This window comes from Neovison vison, chromosome 2 (genome assembly GCF_020171115.1).
Source record: "Neovison vison isolate M4711 chromosome 2, ASM_NN_V1, whole genome shotgun sequence".
NCBI lineage: Eukaryota > Metazoa > Chordata > Mammalia > Carnivora > Mustelidae > Neogale > Neogale vison.
Genome location: NC_058092.1, coordinates 225,466,809 through 225,482,210, shown reverse-complemented (window position 1 = coordinate 225,482,210; position 15,402 = coordinate 225,466,809). Strand labels below are relative to the sequence as shown.

At 38.3% G+C, this 15,402-nt stretch overlaps 1 protein-coding gene across 1 annotated transcript in view; it reads right to left on the bottom strand.

The window, feature by feature from the left end:
• ATRNL1 (attractin like 1) overlaps positions 1 to 15,402 on the bottom strand; it is an 810,828-nt gene that overhangs the window by 408,965 nt on the left and 386,461 nt on the right. The window lies entirely within an intron of this gene.

Genomic DNA, 15,402 nt, shown 5'->3' with positions numbered 1-15,402 from the left:
GTATTTCCCTGATGCAGAGTGATATGGAGCACTTTTTCATGTGTCTGTTGGCCATCTGGATGTCTTCTTTGCAGAAATGTCTGTTCATGTTCTCTGCCCATTTCTTGATTGGATTATTTGTTCTTTGGGTGTTGAGTTTACTAAGTTCTTTATAGATTTTGGACACTAGTCCTTTATCTGATATGTCGTTTGCAAATATCTTCTCCCATTCTGTCAGTCGTCTTTTGATTTTGTTAACTGTTTCCTTTGCTGTGCAAAAGCTTTTGATCTTGATGAAATCCCAATAGTTCATTTTTGCCCTTGCTTCCCTTGCCTTTGGCGATGTTCCTAGGAAGATGTTGCTGCGGCTGAGGTCGAAGAGGTTGCTGCCTGTGTTCTCCTCAAGGATTTTGATGGATTCCTTTCTCACATTGAGGTCCTTCATCCATTTTGAGTCTATTTTTGTGTGTGGTGTAAGGAAATGGTCCAATTTCATTTTTCTATATGTGGCTGTCCAATTTTCCCAGCACCATTTATTGAAGAGGCTGTCTTTTTTCCATTGGACATTCTTGCCTGCTTTCTCGAAGATTAGTTGACCATAGAGTTGAGGGTCTATTTCTGGGCTCTCTATTCTGTTCCATTGATCCATGTGTCTGTTTTTATGCCAATACCATGCTGAATTGATGATGACAGCTTTGTAATAGAGCTTGAAGTCTGGAATTGTGATGCCACCAACTTTGGCTTTCTTTTTCAATATTCCTTTGGCTATTCGAGGTCTTTTCTGGTTCCATATAAATTTTAGGATTATTTGTTCCATTTCTTTGAAAAAGATGGATGGTACTTTGATAGCAATTGCATTAAATGTGTAGATTGTTTAGGTAGCATAGACATTTCCACAATATTTATTCTTCCAATCCAGGAGCATGGAACATTTTTCCATTTCTTTGTGTCTTCCTCAATTTCTTTCATGAGTACTTTATAGTTTTCTGAGTATAGATTCTTAGCCTCTTTGGTTAGGTTTATTCCTAGGTATCTTATGGTTTGGGGTGCAATTGTAAATGGGATTGACTCCTTAATTTCTCTTTCTTCTGTCTCGTTGTTGGTGTAGAGAAATGCAACTGATTTCTGTGCATTGATTTTATATCCTGACACTTTACTGAATTCCTGTACAAGTTCTAGCAGTTTTGGAGTGGAGTCTTTTGGGTTTTCCACATATAGTATCTGCGAAGAGTGATAATTTGACTTCTTCTTTGCCGATTTAGATGCCTTTAATTTCCTTTTGTTGCCTGATTGCTGAGGCTAGGACTTCTAGTACTATGTTAAATAGCAGTGGTGATAATGGACATCCCTGCCATGTTCCTGACCTTAGCGGAAAAGCTTTCAGTTTTTCTCCATTGAGAATGATATTTGCGGTGGGTTTTTCATAGATGGCTTTGATGATATTGAGGTATGTGCCCTCTATCCCTACACTTTGAAGAGTTTTGATCAGGAAGGGATGCTGTACTTTGTCAAATGCTTTTTCAGCATCTATTGAGAGTATCATATGGTTCTTGTTCTTTCTTTTATTGATGTGTTGTATCACATTGACTGATTTGCGGATGTTGAACCAACCTTGCAGCCCTGGAATAAATCCCACTTGGTCGTGGTGAATAATCTTTTTAATGTACTGTTGAATCCTATTGGCTAGTATTTTGGTGAGAATTTTCGAATCTGTGTTCATCAAGGATATTGGTCTATAGCTCTCTCTCTCTCTCTTTTTTTTAATGTTTATCATTTCCATGATATTCTTTTTTTTTTCAATTTATTTATTTTCAGAAAAACAGTATTCATTATTTTTTTCACCACACCCAGTGCTCCATGCAAGCCCTGCCCTCTATAATACCCACCACCTGGTACCCCAACCTCCCACCCCCCCCGCCACTTCAAACCCCTCAGATTGTTTTTCAGAGTCCATAGTCTCTCGTGGTTCACCTCCCCTTCCAATTTACCCAAGGTCCCTTCTCCTCTCTAACGCCCCTTGTCCTCCATCCTATTTGTTATGCTCCACAAATAAGTGAAACCATATGATAGTTGACTCTCACTGCTTGACTTATTTCACTCAGCATAATCTCTTCCAGTCCCGTCCATGTTGCTACAAAAGTTGGGTATTCATCCTTTCTGATGGAGGCATAATACTCCATAGTGTATATGGACCACATCTTCCTTATCCATTCATCCGTTGAAGGGCATCTTGGTTCTTTCCATAGTTTGGCGACCGTGGCCATTGCTGCTATAAACATTGGGGTACAGATGGCCCTTCTTTTCACGACATCTGTGTCTTTGGGGTAAATACCCAGGAGTGCAATTGCAGGGTCATAGGGAAGCTCTATTTTTAATTTCTTGAGGAATCTCCACACTGTTCTCCAAAGAGGCTGCACCAACTTGCCTTCCCACCAACAGTGTAAGAGGGTTCCCCTTTCTCCACATCCTCTCCAACACATGTTGTTTCCTGTTTTGTTAATTTTGGCCATTCTAACTGGTGTAAGGTGATATCTCAATGTGGTTTTAATTTGAATCTCCCTGAGGGCTAATGATGATGAACATTTTTTCATGTGTCTGATAGCCATTTGTATGTCTTGATTGGAGAAGTGTCTGTTCATATCTTCTGCCCATTTTTTTATGTGTTTGCCTGTTTCGTGTGTGTTGAGTTTGAGGAGTTCATTATAGATCCTGGATATCAACCTTTTGTCTGTACACTAACAATGAAAATACAGAAAGGGAAATTAGAGAATCGATTCCATTTACTATAGCACCAAGAACCATAAGATACCTGGGAATAAACCTAACCAAAGAGGTAAAGGATCTGTACTCGAGGAACTACAGAACACTCATGAAAGAAATTGAAGAAGACAAAAATAGATGGAAGACCATTCCATGCTCTTGGATCGGAAGAATAAACATTGTTAAAATGTCTATACTGCCTAGAGCAATCTATACTTATAATGCCATTCCGATCAAAATTCCACCGGCATTCTTCAAAGAGCTGGAGCAAATAATCCTAAAATTTGTATGGAATCAGAAGAGACCCCGAATCGCTACGGAAATGTTGAAAATCAAAAATAAAGCTGGCGGCATCACCTTACCTGATTTCAAGCTTTATTACAAAGCTGCGATCACCAAGACAGCATGGTACTGGCATAAAAACAGACACATAGACCAGTGGAACAGAGTAGAGAGCCCTGATATGGACCCTCAACTCTATGGTCAATTAATATTCGACAAAACAGGAAAAAATATACAGTGGGAAAAAGACAGTCTCTTCAATACACGGTGCTGGGAAAACTGGACAGCTATATGTAGAAGAATGAAACTTGACCATTCTCTTACACCGTACACAAAGATAAACTCAAAATGGATAAAAGACCTCAACGTGAAACAGGAATCCATCAGAATCCTAGAGGAGAACATAGGCAGTAATCTCTTTGATATCAGCCACAGCAACTTCTTTCAAGATATGTCTCCAAAGGAAAAGGAAACAAAAGCGAAAATAAGCTTTAGGGACTTCATCAAAATCAAAAGCTTCTGCACAGCAAAGGAAACAGTCAAAAAAACAAAGAGGCAAACCACGGAATGGGAGCAGATATTTGCAAATGACAGTATAGCTCTCTTTTTTGATGGGATCCTTGTCTGGTTTTGGGATCAAGGTGATGCTGGCCTCATAAAATGAGTTTGGAAGTTTTCCTTCCATTTCTATTTTTTGGAACAGTTTCAGGAGAATAGGAATTAGTTCTTCTTTAAATGTTTGGTAGAATTCCCCCGGGAAGCCGTCTGGCCCTGGGATTTTGTTTGTTTGGAGATTTTTAATGACTGTTTCAATCTCCTTACTGGTTATGGGTCTGTTCAGGCTTTCTATTTCGTCCTGGTTCAGTTGTGGTAGTTTATATGTTTCTAGTAATGCATCCATTTCTTCCAGATTGTCAAATTTGTTGGCGTAGAGTTGCTCATCGTATGTTCTTATAATAGTTTGTATTTCTTTGGTGTTAATTGTGATCTCTCCTCTTTCATTCATGATTTTATTTATTTGGGTCCTTTCTCTTTTCTTTTTGATAAGTCTGGCCAGGGGTTTATCAATTTTATTAATTCTTTCAAAGAACCAGCTCCTAGTTTCGTTGATTTGCTCTATTGTTTTTTTGGTTTCTATTTCATTGATTTCTGCTCTGATCTTTATGATTTCTCTTCTCCTGCTGAGCTTAGGGTTTCTTTCTTGTTCTTTCTCCAGCTCCTTTAGGTGTAGGGTTAGGTTGTGTACCTGAGACCTTTCTTGTTTCTTGAGAAAAGCTTGTACCGCTATATATTTTCCTCTCAGGACTGCCTTTGTTGTGTCCCTCAGATTTTGAACCATTGTAATTTCATTATCATTTGTTTCCATGATTTTTTTCAATTCTTCTTTAATTTCCCGGTTGACCCATTCATTCTTTAGAAGGATGCTGTTTAGTCTCCATGTATTTGGGTTCTTTCCAAACTTCCTCTTGTGGTTGAGTTCTAGCTTCAGAGCATTGTGGTCTGACAATATGCAGGGAAGGATCCCAATCTTTTGATACCGGTTGAGTCCTGATTTAGGACCGAGGATGTGATCTGTTCTGGAGAATGTTCCATGTGCACTAGAGAAGAATGTGTATTCTGTTGCTTTGGGATGAAATGTTCTGAATATATCTGTGATGTCCATCTCATCCAGTGTATCATTTAAGGCCTTTATTTCCCTGTTTATCTTTTGCTTGGATGATCTGTCCATTTCAGTGAGGGGAGTGTTAAAGTCCCCTACTATTATTGTATTATTGTTGATGTGTTTCTTTGATTTTGTTATTAATTGGTTTATATAGTTGGCTGCTCCGACGTTGGGGGCATAGATATTTAAAATTGTTAGATCTTCTTGTTGGACAGACCCTTTGAGTATGATATAGTGTCCTTCCTCATCTCTTATTATAGTCTTTGGCTTAAAATCTAATTGATCTGATATAAAGATTGCCACTCCTGCTTTCTTCTTTGTCCATTAGCATGGTAAATTTTTTTTCACCCCCTCACTTTAAATCTGGAAGTGTCTTCAGGCTTAAAATGAGTTTCTTGGAGGCAACATATAGATGGGTTTGTTTGTTTTTTTTTTAAAATATTTTATTTATTTATTTATTTGGCAGAGAGATCACAAGTAGGCAAAGAGGCAGGCAGAGAGAGAGAGGAGGAAGCAGGCTCCCTGCTGAGCAGAGAGCCCGATGCGGGACTCGATCCCAGGACCCTGAGATCATGACCCGAGCCGAAGGCAGCGGCTTAACCCACTGAGCCACCCAGGTGCCCTGGGTTTGGTTTTTTTATCCATTCTGATACCCTGTGTCTTTTGATTGGGGCATTTAGCCCATTAACATTCAGGGTAACTATTGAGAGATATGAATTTAGTGCCATTGCATTGCCTGTAAGGTGAATGTTACTGTATATTGTCTCTGTTCCTTACTGATCTACCACTTGTAGGCTCTCTCTTTGCTTAGAGTATCCCTTTCAATATTTCCTGTAGAGCTGGTTTGGTGTTTGCAAATTCTTTCAGTTTTTGTTTGTCCTGGAAGCTTTTAATCTCTCCTTCTATTTTCAATGATAGCCTAGCTGGATATAGTATTCTTGGCTGCATGTTTTTCTCGTTTAGTGCTCTGAAAATATTATGCCAGCTCTTTCTGGCCTGCCAGGTCTCTGTGGATAAGTCAGCTGCCAATCTAATATTTTTACCATTGTATGTTCCAGACTTCTTTTCCCGGGCTGCTTTCAGGATTTTCTCTTTGTCACTAAGACTTGTAAATTTTACTATTAGGTGACAGGTTGTGGGCCTATTCTTATGGATTTTGAGGGGCGTTCTCTGAACCTCCTGAATTTTGATGCTCGTTCCCTTTGCCATATTGGGGAAATTCTCCCCAATAATTCTCTCCAGTATACCTTCTGCTCCCCTCTCTCTTTCTTATTCTTCTGGAATCCCAATTATTCTAATGTTGTTTCGTCTTATGGTGTCACTTATCTCTCGAATTCTCCCCTCGTGGTCCAGTAGCTGTTTGTCCCTCTTTTGCTCAGCTTCTTTATTCTCTGTCATTTGGTCTTCTATATTGCTAATTCTTTCTTCTGCCTCATTTATCCTAGCAGTGAGAGCCTCCATTTTTGATCGCACCTCATTAATAGCTTTTTTGATTTCAACTTGGTTAGATTTTAGTTCTTTTATTTCTCCAGAAAGGGCTTTTATATGTCCCAAGAGGGTTTCTCTAATATCTTCCATGCCTTTTTCGAGCCCGGCTAGAACGTTGAGAATTGTCATTCTGAACTCTAGATCTGACATATTACCAATGTCCGTATTGATTACGTCCCTAGCCTACGGTACTGCCTCTTGTTCTTTTTTTTGTGGTGAATTTTTCCGCCTTGTCATTTTGTCCTGGTAAGAGTATATGAAGGAGCAAGTAAAATACTAAAAGGATGGCAACAACCCCAGGAAAATATGCTTTAACCAAATCAGAAGCGATCCCAAATCGTGAGGGGGGAGAAAGGGGATAAAAAGAGGTTCAAAAAGAAAGAAGGAAAAAAAAAAAAGAAAAAAGAAAAGAAAAGAAAAGAATTAAGAGTCTCATGCTCTACCAACTGAGCTAGCCGGGCGCCTAAGAAAAGAATTATAAAAAAGAAAATGAATAAAGAAAAATATAAAAAAGAAAAAATATATATATTAGATAAACTAGTTAAAAAACGTTAAAAAAGAAAAGGGTAAAAGTTAAAAAAAATTTTTTTAGCAGAAGAAGAGAAAAAAAAAGAAAAAAATTAAATTAATTGCAAGAAGAAAAAAAAATCACAGGGAGAAATGAGTTCCATGGTTTGCTTTCTCCTCCTCTGGAATTCTGCTGCTCTCCTTGGTATTGAAATTGCACTCCTTGGTAGATGAACTTGGTCTTGGCTGGATTTCTTGTTGATCTTCTGGGGGAGGGGCCTGGTGTAGTGATCTCAAGTGTCTTTGCCCCAGGCGGAATTGCACCGCCCTTACCGGGGCCGGGCTGAGTAATCCGCTTGGCTTTGCTTTCAGGAGCTTTTGTTCTCTGAGCGCTTTCCATAGAGTTCTGGAGGTCGGGAACACAAATGGCGGCCTCCTGGTCTCCGGCCCAGAGGAGCCCGAGAGCCCGGGGCCCCACTCCTCAGTGCGCCCTCCGAGAAGAGCGCCCAGTATCTCCCGTCTGCCTGACCTCCGGCCGCGCTCCGAGCTCACCGAGCCTGTGGCCGGTTCAAGGTAACCCCGAGCTGCGAGCTCACTGTCGGCTCTGTCTCTGTAGCCAGCTTCCCCGCTCCAATACCCGCAAGCTCTGCGACACTCAGACACCCCCCCGGTCCTTCTGTGACCCTGCGGGACCTGAGGCCATGCTACCCCACGTGGGCTTCGCCGCGGTTTAGCCTCTGGAGTGATGTCCCTCAGCGGAACAGACTTTTAAAAGTCCCGATTTTGTGCTCTGTTGCTCCGCCGCTTGCCGGGAGCCGGCCCCTCCCCCCGGGGTCTATCTTCCCGTCGCTTTGGATTCACTGCTCCGCCAGTCCTACCTTTCAGAAAGTGGTTGTTTTTCTGTTTCCAGAATTGCTGTTCTTCTTCTCTTCGATCTGCCGATGGATTTGCAGGCATTTGCAATCTCTGGATAAGTTTTCTAGCTGATCTCCTGCTAGCTGAAGTAGTCTCAGCCTGCTACTTCTCCGCCATCTTCTCTCTCTCTCCTGTTCAACACTATGTTTGGGAGTGACTTCTATATCGTTCTTGTAGGAGTCATTTGTTCTTTTTCATTACCCCATATTTTTCCATTAAATGGCTATATTCTCTATTCAATTATTTTTGGGTATTTAGGATATTCTAAGGGTTTGGTTACATAAAACATGATGCTCTATTTTTATGTGGTTTTTGGTGGAATAGAATTGTTGGATTACAGAGTATGAGTCAATTCAACTTTAGAATATAATGTCAAGGTGTTTTCAAAGTTGTTATTCCAGTTTCTAGACTACCAGAAATTTTGAGAGTTCCACATCCTCTCCTACATTTGTTCTTGTTTTTGTTTTTTAATTTTAAGCGTCTTAAATGAGGATATAGTAAGCTGTATTCTATTGTGGCTTTAATTTGCATTCCCTGATAAAAATTAAATTGAGCACATTTTTATGTTTTGTTAGTCACTTAGATATCATATCCTCTTTTGTGAAGTGCCTGTCCAAGTCTCTCACCATTTTCTCAGGGAAGGGTTACAGTTTCAAACTGTTTTTACTGATTTATATGAGTTATATATTGTGAATATAAGACCTTTGTCCTTTATGCAAGTTATATTTTATACCACTGGGAAGCTAGATTTTTTATAATACTATGGATATCTTCTGATGACAAAACTTTTTAGTTTTACAGTAGTTTAATTTTATTGTAGTGCTTTGTGTATAATTTTCCCTATTCTAAAGTTATGAAGAAGAATTCCTATATCATCTTCTAGATATTTCCTTGTCTTCCCTTTCTCCTGGAATTTATTTTTATATTTAGCATGAGCTAGGAGTCTAATGTTATTTTTCTACCATGTGCATGGTTAGTAGATCCAGCACCAAAACATTATGAAAAGGTTTTTTTCATAAAGCGATAAACATTGACAATTGTGGACTTTGCTAACAAAACTTAAGAATGGCCCCACTTTTATCCCAGTCCTCTCTGCTACTCCCTCTACTGCAGAATTCTCTCCTGTTACATTAACTTTCCTGAGCGACTGGGGTCTCTAACATTCTATAGAGAATGTTGATACTCCCTATAGCAAATCGTTGTTTTAGCCATCTGTAGGCTGTGGTTACAATTCACCCAAAACCTTTTCAGTACTATTTGAGTCTTGCCCTTCAGGTTCAGTCTGGGGTGTGGACAGAGTTCTAACCATTAGGTCAGGTCTCAAATTCTTTGATATGCTAATTAGGATCAGATCCTCCCCTGTGCTGCTGAAAAGTCATTTATGACTTTATGGGATGACTTTCTCTCTGTTATTTCATTTCCCAGATCCTTCCTGATTCTCTGGGCACCACTTATCATCCTTTGGCCAGAAACTGCTCACTTCCATGAATGTGCCGCATTCTGGGCTGGGAGGACAGAGGAAAGGAAAAAGCAATGGCATATGTCTTAGCCCTCTTGTAACCACAGCTCTACCGTATGTAAAGGAAGATTCCCCTCCCTTGGAGATTTGGTTCTTGCAACTTCTCATTCCAGCCATGTTACTGTTATAGGGCTGATTGGGATTTGGGGGTGGGGGTGAGTGAACTAGGGAAAGAGAGAAAAAATGGGAGGTCTCCACTGTTCACTCTGAGTTTTAAGAGCCTCCTTTTCCTTTTCCTTTCCCTAACTCAGAACTAGGGGATGTTTCCATGATGTTTCTTGTCTAGACCTCAGTAGTCACTCTCAGGTTTCAGCCTGCATTAAGTTTCAAGTCAGGGGATACCAGATGAAAATAATGGTAAATTCCCAAAAGGTTCAGTGGCACTTTGAATTTGGGTCTTCCTTGATCTCCCTACTGATACTTTTCAGAATTATCAAATAGCTATTCACGCATTTTATTCAGGTTTTATAGTTGAAATCAGTGGGAAATAGAAAGAGTTTTATGTTTACTCAGTATTGCCTGGAACTGGAAACCCTATGGTAAATGAGCAATGGCTTCAACTTAAAGTCACTGGCTGTACTAGCCTTAACAAGACATTCAGCTTTTCTTTTGAGTCTTTGAAGCCAGGCCATGTTTGACTCCTCCTTTCCAGCTACGGAGGTCCTAGAGGCCACCTTCTTCCAAATAAGGCTGTTTCACCTTCATTAAAATCTGTTGTTTAGTGTAGCCACCTTTGTTAATATCTTAGCTAGATCTTCTGGATGATTTGCTGCAGCTTCTATATCATACTCAATGGTTAAAGACCAAATGCTTTTCCTCTAAAATCAGAAACAAGAGGGGCGCCTGGGTGGCTCAGTTGCTTAAGCATCCGACTCTTGATTTCAGCTCAGGTCATGATCTCAGGGTCCTGGGATGGAGGGAGTCAGCTTCAGATTCTCTCCCTCTGCCCTGCCTCCACTTGCACATGCATGCAAGCGCGCAGGCTCTCTCTCAGATAAATTTTAAAAAATCTTTAAAAAAAATAAAATAAAATCAAAACAAGGTACTTGCTTTTGCCACTTCTATTTAACATGGTAACGAAGTCCTACATAGAACAACTAACAAAAAAAAGAAATAAAAGGCATCCAATTTGGAAAAGAAGAAGTTACATGTTTGCAAATGAAATGAACATATATATAGAAAACTCTAAAAATTCCACACACCAAAAAAAACTTAGAATTAATAGGAAATTCAGCAAAGTAGCAGGACACAAAGTTAATACAAAAAAACCAGTTCCATTTCTATATACTAACAATAAACAATCTAAAAAGAAATTAACTAAACACCTCCATTAACAGTAGCATCAAAAAGGTTTAAATACTTGGGAATTCACTTTAAAAAGGAACTGAAAGACCTGTACAATAAAAAGTACAAAATATTGCCCAAAACAAAAGGCAAATAAATAGAAAGACATCTCATGTTCATTGATTTAAAGACTTAATACTATAATGGTATTAACATCAACATTGTAATGATGTTGATACTATCCAAAGCAATCTACACATACAACACAATCCCTATCAAAATCCCAACAATATTTCTGGTTTTTTTTTTGTGGGGGGGGGTGGTTTTGTTTTTTAGAAATAGAAAAATTCATCCTAAAATTCATATGGAACCTCAAGGACCTAAATAGCAAGTTAATATAATATAATCTTTTTTCTAAAGATTTTATTTTTTTGACACAGAGAAAGAAATCACAAGTAGGCAGAGAGAGACAGGGGGATGCAGGCTCCCTGCTGAGCAGAGAGCCCGATGCGGGGCTCAATCCCAGTACTCTGGGATCATGACCTGAGCATAAAGGCAGAGACTTTAACCCACTGAGCCACCCAGGTGCCCCAATATAATATAATCTTAATAAAAGGACAAAGTTGGAGGATTCATACTTCCTGATTTCAAAACTTACTATAAAACTATAATAATTAAAACAGTCTGGTACTGGCATAAAGATAGACATACAGAACCAATGGAAAGGAATAAAAATCCCAGAAATAAACCTTCACATATTGGATCAAATGATTTGTGACAAGGGTGCCAAGACCATTCAATAAAGAAGGGATAGGCTTTTCAGCAAATGGTGCTGGGAAAAATGGATATCCAAATGCAAAAGAATAAAGATAGACCCTTACCTAATACCATGTCAAAAAATTAACTCAAAAAGGATCAACAACCTAACACAATAGCTTAAATGATAAAACTCTTAGAGCAAAATTTAGGCCACAAGCTTCAAGACATTTGTTTGGCAATGATTTCTTGGATATGACACCAAAGGCACAGGCATAGACAAAATGGGCTTCATAAAAATTAAAAACGTCTATTCATCAAGGGCACTATCATTAGAGTTAAAGCAGGATATTTAGTGGAGGAAAATAATTGAAAATCATATAGCTGACTAATTATCAGGGATTAATATCTAGGATATATAAATAGCTCCTACCACTCAACAACAAAAAAACAAGGAACCTGATTCAAAACTGGGCAAAGGATTTGAACAGACATTTCTACAAAGAAGATAGGTAATTGATGATTAAGCACATAAAAAGATGCTAAACATCACTAATCATTAGGGAAAAATAAATCAAAACCACTATAAAATACTACCTCACACTCATTAGGGTGGCTACTATCAAAAAACAAAAAAAAATTACAAGTGTAAGTGAGGATATGGAAAAACTGGAATCTTTGTGCACTTTTGGTGAAAATGTAAAATAGTACAACTACTGTGGAAAATAGTATGAAGTTTCCTCAAAAAATTAAAAACAGAATCACCATATACTCAGCAATTCCACTTCTGAGTTCCTACAGAAAGGAACAGAAAGTGAGGTCTTGAATACATATTTGTACACTCATGTTCATAGCAGCATTATTTACAACAGCTAAAAGACAGAAATAACTCATTTCCATCAACAGAAAAATGGATAAAGAAAGGGTGGAATTTACATACAATGGAATATTATTTAGCCTTGGAAAGGAGGGAAATTGATACATTTTACAATAGGGATGAATCCTGAGAACATTTTGCTAAGAGAAATAAGTCAGTCACAAAAGTAAAAATACTCTGTGACACTTTTTATAAAGTGTACTAGAATACTCAAAATTACAGAGACAGAAGCTGGTGGTAATTGTCAGGGGGCTGAGGAAAAGGAGACAGTAAATTATTATTTAATGGCATAGAGTTTCAGTTGTGTAAGATAAAACATTCTGGAGATGGATAGTGGTGAAAATATTTTATATCACTGAAATATTCACTTAAAAATGGTTAAGAAGGCCAGTTTTATGTGTGTTTTATCATAATAAAAAAGTTGAATGAAAAATGCAAAAATTCATAAGAAAAATTTAATAATTCCAACTTGTTTACACCTAAAGCCATAATATTAAAATGAAAAATATTAAAACAAAGTTGACAAATGCACAAATAATAAATGACACAATAATAAGTCTCACTTAATAATGTGTAGATAAAACATGAAACATGAACATACAGGAAAAACTAACAAGTTTTACCTAATGGGCCATCTATAAAATCCTGAATCCAATGATCTAAGAAACTCTACTCTTATCAAGTAAGTGCAGCATTTACAAATGTTGATCATGTATTTGACAACATAAAAAAAACTCAACAAAATACCAAAATATCATAAAGATCTTTTACTGACTAAAGAAAAAGCCAATAAAAAGACACATAGAAGAAATCCTACACATTTAGAAATTCGAAAATAGACTTCTAAATAATTCAAATGGAAATCATAAAAGGAATTAGAAAATTACTTGACTTGCAGGATGATAAAATGCTATATATTAAACTCCACGGAATTCAGCTGAACCAGGATTTTTAAAAAAAAATTGGTAGCCCTAAATGCATGTATTAGAGCCAAATAGCTAGAAATTAATAAGCCTGATTACATTTTAAATCTAAAATTTGGAAAATAATAAAGCAAATTTTAAAAAAGGTAAAGTAAAAGCAGAAAACAATGAATTAGAAAACAATAAAACAATGGAATGAAACCTAGTTTTTACAAGTATTCCCAATACTGTCAAAACTGTTACATGGCTTATCAAGAAAAAAAAGGAATAGGAAAAGAGGCAAAATTCACAATGAAAAAGGAGACATAATTCTAATATAAGAGAAATTTTGGAATATTAATATTGGAAAATATATGGCAATAAATTTTAAAACTAAGATAAGATGGGCAATTTCCTAAAGAAAATCATCACTTATGTCAAGAAAAAAATAGAAAACCTGAGATGTAAATATTAACAAAATTTCATGAGAAACTGAAAAATCTACTCACAAAAAAGTCAAATCATACAAAAGCAAATTTATTAGCACCACACTCTAACCAACTGAGCTAACCGGCCAGCTACAAAAGCATATTTAAAAGCCTTACCAAATTCATATGGTCTTATTGACTGGGTTGATTGATTGACTGATTGGTGGGCAGCAGAGCAAGGTTTATTGAGCCATAGCTATGTGATAGTACCAAGCTCCCAAGGAGGAAGGGGACGTGAGATGGTTGCCCTCACATGGTTTTATAGGGCAGTTCTACCAAACTTTCAAGCAACAGACGAATCTATTATGCCAGTCATTAAAATCTGCCTTACTAATTACTGACTAGAACTATCACAATTAATCAAGGGCACCAGCTATTGCACTCTGAAATCCATCGCTGTGTTCATGGGAATGCCACACTTCCCAAGGGCTGTCTCCAGTCAATGACTAAGCATGGCAGGGATGGCGAAGTAGGCCTGATCCTGGGAGACGCAAAACTCCTCCGATGAGTGATTTGGCTTGAGGAGTGCAAAGAAATCTCAAGCTCTATCACTGAACTTCCCTTTCTTCTTGATCAACTTCACAAAGATCATATCAGCACTGTGATATAAAAGATCTTTAAACTTCTTCCCTGCTCTTTCCTTTGCAGGAGTTTCCCCTAATACATTTATTGCATGTTTAATGCCATCTTGGTTGTCTGCTTCTCTGAGGACTTTAGTCTGGGTAATCATGAGGTTTAAAAAAAGGGATTTGGAAATGGCTCACTTATTCCTTGGCAGACTAAAAGAACACCATCAGCATTGGTAGTGGGGCACAGACAATCCATGGAAGAATGCTGCAACTGCTAAAGATTTCACCAGTGGAAACCTGGGGAAATCACCTTCAAGAGAGACTATGGTTGGCTGATTGCTACTATGTTGTATTAATACCTGCAGTGTGATAACAAGAGACTAACGGTCATTAACAAACATTAGTAACTAAATACAAAGGCTAGAGAGTCCCTTTGATAGCTTTAACTGAGGTCCTTATCTTTGACATTGGGAAAGCCAATATGGATCAGCAGCAGACCGATGATCTAATTGTTAGAGTTGCAGAGCCCAAGGTTATCAAATGCTCAGCCAGACCAGTTCTCTCATGCACACACAAGGTCCATGGCTGGGAAAAACTAGCCCTTGAAATATGGGATAGGAATATTTAGAATGGAATATCAAGAAAAGTGCTTTTAAGTATGAATCTGTTGGTTCTACAATTCCCTTCCCTAGTAGCAGAGACAATAGACTCGTCCCTAATGAGTTGTTACACCTCCTCTCCTGCTTACCAGTCTGAGAATTATTTTTTTTAAGATTTGACAGAGAGAGAGACAGACAGACAGACAGAGACAGACACAGAGAACAAGAACATGCACAAGTAGGGGGAAGAGCAGAGGAAGAGAGACAAGCAAACCCCATGCTGAGCACAGAGCAAAGCAGGCCTGGTTTCACAGCCCTGAGATCCTGACCTGAGCAGAACTCAAAATGGATACTTAACCAACTGAGCCACCCAAGCACCCCATAACTAGGGTTTAAGGAAGCATAATACACATCTTGGCCTCATAAGAAAAGGAAGATACATATACTTGAAAGAGCTATACCAATAAGCTAGAATGTACTGGCATGAACCAGGGGAGTATGACAGGAATTGGATTTTGGCGGTGTTTCTTCAAGAAGGATGGCAGGTAAGACTGGATAAACAAGAACTTATGAATTTTCACGCATATTCTCAAGACCACGGGAGATATAATGTCATACTGAGGACTCCTGAGGAGGGAATGGGGAAAACTTGCTGCTGGAGTGATTCTTAGAAGCCTGGAAAAAGCAATGGTCAATTGAAAGTGTAATGGAAATGCCTAAGTTGCCTAAGCAGATGGAAGAGAAAGGAATAAAGAAGCCAACAGAGGGAATATGCTAGAATGGGTATACTATGTAAGGCCAAAGAACTACCAGC